Source organism: Pristiophorus japonicus, unplaced genomic scaffold, assembly GCF_044704955.1.
Source record: "Pristiophorus japonicus isolate sPriJap1 unplaced genomic scaffold, sPriJap1.hap1 HAP1_SCAFFOLD_42, whole genome shotgun sequence".
In the NCBI taxonomy this organism is placed as follows: Eukaryota; Metazoa; Chordata; class Chondrichthyes; family Pristiophoridae; genus Pristiophorus; species Pristiophorus japonicus.
The window spans coordinates 6,686,313-6,693,907 of NW_027254090.1; the positions used below are offsets into that span (position 1 = coordinate 6,686,313).

A 7,595-nucleotide genomic window follows, 5' to 3' on the forward strand; every position below is an offset into this window, starting at 1 on the left:
GTCTAAGGGATAAGGGGTAAGCCATTTAGGACTGAGATGAGGAGAACATTCTTCGCTCAGAGAGTTGTTAACCTGTGGAATTCTCTGCCACAGAGTTGTTGATGCCAGGTTGTTAGATATATTCAAGAGGGAGATGTGGCCCTGATAGCTAAAGGGATCAAGGGGTATGGAGAGAAAGCAGGAAAGGGGTACTGAGCTGAATGATCATCCATGATCTTATTGAAGGGTGGTACAGGCTCGAAGTGCCGAATGGCCTACTCCTGCACCTATTTTCTATGTTTCGATGTTTCTATATCCTGCTACTGCTTCTTTAATAATGGATTCCAACATTTTCCCAACCACAGATGTTAGGAAACTGGTCAATAGTTTCCTGCTTTTTGTCTGCCTCCTTTTTTAAATAGGGGCATTACATTTGCAGTTTTCCAATCTGCTGGTTCCTCCCCAGAATCCAACGAGTGCATGTCCACAGATCATTGAAAGTAGCAGGCCAGGTAGCTAAGGTGGTTGAGAAGGAATGTGGAATGATTGCCTTTATTAGCCGAGACATAGAATACAAGAGATGGGGTCGGTGGGGCAGGTTTGGTCACAGCTGGAGTACTGCGTGCAGTTCTGGTCGCCATATTACAGGAAGGACATGATTGCACTGAAGATGGTGCAGAGGAGATTTACGAGGATGTTGCTGGGAGTGGAGAATCTTAGCCATGACGACAGATTAGATAGGCTGGGTTTGTTTTCCATGGAACAGAGCTTGAGGGGAGACCTCATTGAGGTGTATAAAATGATGAGGTTCCGAGATATAGTGGATAGAAAGGACCTATTTCCCTTAGCAGAGGGAAACAAGAAGGCATAAATTTAAAGTAATTGGCCGAAAGTTTAGAGGGGAAATGTCTTCATGCAGAGGACTGTGGGGGTCTGGAACTCACTGCCTGAAAGGGTGGTAGAGGCAGAAACCCTCACCACATTTAAAAAGTGCTTGGATATGCACCTGAAGTGCCGTAACCTGCAGGGTTATGGACCTCGAGCTGGAAAGTGTGATTAGGCTGGATAGCCTCGAGTTGGCCGGCGCGGACACGATGGACCGAAATAGCCTCCTTCCGTGCTGTAAACTTCTTTAATTCTATGAACTCGTTTGCAAAGAGTTGAGGTGATTTGGGCACATCTTTCTTCACATGACAACATTTCAAAGGCAACTCAACGGCTGTAAAGCGCTTTGGGGCATCATGAGTTCCTGACAGACGCTGCAGAAATACAAGTCCTTCTTTGCAAAATTTCAATGCAATCTCAAGGCTGGTCTGGGATTTGAAGCCAGGATCTTACTGGAAATTTCAAGTAACAACCAACGAAGCAAGAATCATACCCCTCGATCAACAAACCACCTGCTCAGCAAATGTGGAGATAAGATGTAACCATTATTGAAGCATTTTTAGTGTGTGTTGCTGTTCTTGATCGGAGGAGCACATGAGACGAAATTAGTGACTTGGCCTTTTCGACATGTCTTCTGAAGCGCCGCACGGTCCCACTCCTGCAGTCAATGAGCTGTTGGGACGTTAATGTATCCATCATCATCATCATCATAGGCGGTCCCACGAAACGAGGATGACTTGCTTCCACGCTGAAAAAGGATGAATTCACAGGTGTTTCAATGAAGGATACGAACTACATTCCGAAGGGTGGAAGATGCCTGTGCGTGGATTTTTTTAACATGTGGTGGCCGTTGCACCCCAGCCATCACACGGGCTTGACAGAGCGAGGTCTTGGTCCAGTGGCAAGGGTTAAGCAAGACGACAGGCGACCAGCTCTGCTGCGCGGACCTAGTGCACACACATATCGCAGCGTGGCCTGGCCCGTGCTAACCCTGGGCCCCTGGCCCCGAACTCATGCCTCTGCTGGGCACCGATCACGTCCCTCTGCAGTCTCTCGCCGCTCCTTTGCCCCGATCTCGCCGCTCCTGCTATATCTGCCCACGTTCCAATCACCGACCTGGACCTTGATGACGTCACACTTCGCTGCCGCCGCCCTCCTGCACCAGCTCGCGCTGCTCCCTGGAGTCGTCTCCCGGGATTTCCAAGCTGCTCCCAGGACCGCTCGCCGTTCCTTTTATGGCCCCGACTTGCCGCTGGTGTTCTCCCGTTCGTGTATCCAGGCTGCGGGTGGCCACCCCGAGTGCAGCAGAGGGGTTTCTGCATTAGTTCTGGGTGGGGACAGTATCTTTCCCCTTCTCTCTTCCTCTTGTCTTTATCCCTGTGCTTTTATTTCTCTATTTATTCCCTCTGTCTCAGTTTCTAGTGTTTAAAAGGGAACAAAAGATGAAATGTGTATCATTGTGGAACAATTTCTCTCACTCAAAGTTAGACGCACTAAAGTTGCACCATGAGGTCTCGGCAGCTAGCCATTGATATTCAGGTTCATATATAAATATATATAAATATATCTATATGTATCATAACCGTTCCCTGGTGGTCGAGGGGTTAAGATCCGGCGCACTATACTGGTTTCAATTCTCGATCAATTCATCGCATAAAAATAATTGAGGTTTGTGAGACGATAAATAATTGCTGTAATCACCATGAATACCAATACATTCTGCGATAGACCGAGGTTACAGACTATCTGGCTTCTCCTGCCCTTTGCCGGGCACGTGTTCGGGGTTTAATTTTACAAACTGGGTGAGTTCGCTGATCGCGGGGAGACGGTAGGAGCCTCTGTGGCCCCACTGTGAGGATGTGGAAGTGACCACGGTGGCTGGGTGATCCGTGACATTTCTGTAAAGGGCAGCGGAGGAGAAGGATTGAAAACTTTCAGTGTGGGACAGAAGTTGTTTTAGGTGAGCCAACACATTCCCGATCAGCACAGAGGGAGCTCACTGGTCAGCTCCCCTCTGTTGGGGCTGTTGTGCCAGAGGTTTCTGTAGTGCAGTGGTTATCACATTTGCTTTATATGTGAAAAGTACCCGGTTTGATTCTGGGTAGAAACATGATGTTTAAACTTGCTATAAGGGAACAATCGGAGGAGAGTTTAGTCTCCTGGAAAATGCTGCCTGACCTGCTGAGATTTCCAGCATTTGCTGTTTTTATTAGCTATTCTCCTGGTAGAAAGGCTCACTTATTCCTGAAATGCTCTTTATTTAACCAATAAATAGATAACTTGCAGTGAGAGAAAACGAATCCACCGGGGACCTTTCGTGTGTGAGGCCAACGTGACATCCGCGACACTGCAGCCCATCAAAGGGCAAGAAACCACTGAATATAAAGGATGAGCTCACAAATATCAGGGGCAGTGCAGTCTGGTCAACGTCAAACCCTCCTTTCTTCTTCAGCAGTGGCATGAACGGGAGTCAGACGCCACAAAATTTCATTAAAGATACAAATACAAGTAAAACTTCCAAATCGTTTCACTGTAAAATTCTTTCACTTTATTTGAAATCCTACTGCGTTGAATCTGAAAAGGATCACCATGGGATTTTATCTTCACTACTGATTCTAATTTCTCTGCACGGAAGGAATAACCGGTGCTGTTAAATTTGACAAAAGTTGCCCAGATTCCTGGTGACATCGACAATACAGTGTGTAAAATGGGTCAACATGCTGAAGAACATAAGAAGAAAAGAAATAGGAGCAGGAGTTGGTCATACGCCCCTCGAGCCTGCTCCGCCATTGAATACGATCATGGCCGATGCGATCATGGACTCAGGTCCACTTCCCTGCCCGTTCCGCAAAGCACAGGACAACTGATTGAAGTATCGACTGTCCCTCAGTTAGCATTTCTTTCATTGTGCAAAAGAAGGTGACGGGTTAATTAATGATGCTTTTCCATAAACGCAACACAAAAGTTTAAGAAAAAAACATACGGTGACTGGCAGGTGAGCGCTGCTTTGACACCTGGTGGGAATGGGCGGGGAATTTAAAGCCCCTTGTATTGTGAAAGCTTCATATAGAGGAATATCTCACAATCATTGTGTAGGCCTCGTGGCGCAACGGTAGCGCGTCTGACTCCCGATCAGAAGGTTGCGTGTTCAAATCACGTCGGGATCACTGTTCTTTCAGAATTAATATTTTCTTTGCTGTTTGGCAATAACCAGACCCTTGTTCCAAGGTCTGTCTCACTGTTTCCCCGGTGTCAGGCATTTCCCCGGTGCCTGCTGCCCTCATTTTATTCATGTGACAGGACACACAAGTTCAAAATCAACTTGCAGGTGGACATACACACCGCCGAGCGGTCTAAGTTGCTGTGATTAGATCGCAGTTTTCTCTGGAGGTGTGGGTTTGAATCCAACTTCTGACATTTATTATTTTTAATCATTAAGCGAAACTCATTGTTTGACACCACGACCAACTCCTTAAAACTGGGATTCAGCAGTTCACCTGCTCGCTTAACATCTCCGTCTGACCTGGTGCTGAAAGTGGAGATGTTTCCGCAGTGTCGCGGTTAACACGTTCACCTCACACGCGAAAGCTCTCCAGACGGGAATATTTTCTGTAGCTTTCTCCTCATGCATGCTCAGGGGCGAGTTTGTTCTCCTGTGAAAAGTTCATAAGATGATAAGCATGTAAGAATTAGGGGCCGGAATAGGCCATTCGGCCCCTCGAGCCTGGTCCACTATTCAAGAAGATCCTGGCAGTTCCTCGACAGCAAGTTTAAACATCTGGGGCAGAGCCAACAGGCGCCTGTCTGCAATCAGTGAGAGAACGGTATGTTTGGCAGAAGCCTGGCGAGATCAGTCAGTGAAACATAAGAATTTTAATCTCAGGGTCGTGGTTTCGTCACCCACATTGGACATTTACATTTTTCATAGAATGATAGAAGTTTGCAGCACAGAAGGAGGCCATTTTGGCCAATCACTTCCACCCCGGCCAACAAGAGGCGATCCAGCTTCATCCCACTTTCCAGCTCTGGGTCCATAACCCTGCAGGTTACGGCACTTCAGGTGCACATCCAAATACTTTTTACTTGTGGTATCTACCTCCGCCATTCTTTCAGGCAGCGAGTTCCTCACCCCCACAAACCTCTGCATGAAGAATTTTATCTTCAAATCCTCTTTAAACCTTCTACCAATTACATTCAATATATGCCCCCTGATTGTTGACCCCTCTGCTATCCACTATATCTACGCCCCTCATAATTTTATACATCTCAATGTTGTCTCCCCTCAGCCTCCTCTGTTCCAATGAAAACAAACCCAGCCGATCCAATCTGTCCTCATAGCTAAGATTCTCCACACCTGGCAACATTCTCGTAAATCTCCTCTGTACCCTCTCGTACAATCACATAATTCCTGTAATACAGTGACCAGAACTACATGCAATAAACCAGCTGTGGCCAAACTAGTGTTTTATACATTTCAAGCATAACCAACCTGATCTTCTATCCCATGCCTCAGCCAATAAAGGCCAGCATTCCGTATGTCTTCTTACCCACCTTATCCAACTGGCCTGCTACCTTCAGGGATCTGTGGACATGCACTCCAAGGTCCCTTTGTTCTTCCACACATCTCAATGTCCGACCATTTAATGTGTGTTTATTTCCTTGTTTGCACTCCTCAAATGCACAGCCTCACACTTCTCTGGATTAAATTAGTGTCACCTGAAAACGTTTTAATCATACCTCCTATATTTAAGTTTAGATCATTGATGTTACCACTAAAAGTCAGGGACCTAGCACTGAGCCCTGTGGAACCCCACTGGAACCATCCTTCCAGACCCAAACACTCCCATCAAACATTACCCTTTTCTTCCTGCCTCTGAGCCAATTTTGGATCCAACTTGCCACTTTGCCCTTGTCCCATGGGCTTTTACTTTCGTGACCAGTCTTCCATGTGGGAACTTGGCGAAAGCTTTGCTAAAATCCTTATACACTACATCATACACAATGCCCTCATCGATCCACGTGGTTACCTCCTCAAAAAATTCAATCAAGTGAGTCAGACAAAACCTTCCCTAACAAATCCATGCTGACTATCAGAGATTAACCCATGTCTTTCTAAATGCAGAAATTAAATCATTGTTAAATTTTATCCTGCTTTCACGGGAAAACACCATTAATTAACCGATGATTTTTGTTGTGCATGTATAAAATAAGTACACACCCTGTACACTCAATGTACAGTTACATAAGACCACTGGATGTATCTTCACACTGTATGCACTATGCTTGTACCACCAGAGGGTGCAATTGGTGGAGACCTCGGGGTCACCTGCACACAACAGGTAACCAGGTATAAAAGGGAGCTCACAGTACTGTACCCTCACTCAGGAGCTGCAATAAGTGGACTAAGGTCACCACAGTTCAAGTGCAATACCTTACCTCGTGGAGTCATTACTAGCTTACAGACACAATAACTGGTGACGAGAATACGAATTTCCATGTGACAACGGCTAACCTTGGCACGTTTGAACAATTCGCCGATGGGGAAGATTGGAAGGCCTTTGTGGAAAGGCTCGAACACTTCTTTATTGCAAATGACATGGGGGGAGACGACCCGACCTCGCTGGCTGATAAGTGCACAGCTATCCTGCTCAGTAGTTGTGGGCCCACCGTCTAGGGCCTTGTCAGGGACCTGCTAGTCCCAGAGAAGAGAATAACATATCTTGAGCTCGTAACGCTGGTACAGGAACAGCTCAAACCTAAAGAGAGCATTCTCACAGCCAGACACCGGTTCTCTCCCCACCGGTGGATCCGAAGGCCAAGAAATCGCAAATTATGCTGCAGACCTGAGACGATTGGCTGCACCATGTGATTTTAGTGATCACCTCACCGAACCACTAAGGGACATCTTTGTTATTGGAATCGGTCACAAGGGCTTTCTCCAAAGGCTGCTCTCTGCGGACACCACGGTCACCCTGCAGAAGTTCATGATCTCGGCCTGCGATTCCAAGTGGATGTCTCACCCCCAGGACTTTAACCCGGCAAGTACTGTGAACCGAAAGGTGCCTTTTAGAGGCAGGGCTGCTGCTAGCAGTCTCTCTCAGGGAAGAGAGAACAGAACCCCGAGTCCCACAATCCTGAGTCCGCCACATGGGGCCAACCGGCCAACCCCATGCTGGTGCTGTGGAGGAAATCACAGGGCCCACCAGTGCCGCTATAAAGACTATACTTGCAAAGGCTGTAACATGAAGGGCCACCTCCAGCGAATATGCAAGAGAAATCATACTCACCGAGTCGATGAAGAGTTGGCTGATCATCCGGAGTCCAGTGACGATGAGGTGTACGGAGTGTTAACCTGCACCACCGAGAGTTCCCCGGTGAAAATGGAAGTTGAAGTCAACTATGTTCCAGTCACGATGGAGGTGAACACAGGGGCGAGCCAGTCACTGATGAATCAGGCAGCCTTTGAGAAACTCTGGGACAATCCAATCGAACGACCTAAAATGATCCCGATCGAAGTGAAACTGCTCACCGACACAAACGATACATCCCAGTCGTTGGCAGCTTGGATGTCCAGGTGTCCCATGGCGGCGAGATGCACAGGTTACCTTTGTGGATCATTGCTGGGGATGGTCCAAAGCTATTAGGAAGAAGGTGGATGAAAAAGATCAATTGGAGCTGGGAATAGCTCCAACCTCCAGCGATCGACATTCCTCATGGCCCCGAAGTTGGAT

General features: G+C 47.2%; 1 non-coding gene across 1 annotated transcript; it reads left to right on the forward strand.

Moving 5' to 3' along the window:
• Positions 1–3,959: 3,959 nt before the first annotated feature.
• trnag-ccc (transfer RNA glycine (anticodon CCC)) lies at positions 3,960–4,031 on the forward strand. The gene has a single exon. It is a non-coding gene; the product is annotated as a tRNA-Gly (tRNA).
• Positions 4,032–7,595: the final 3,564 nt, after the last annotated feature.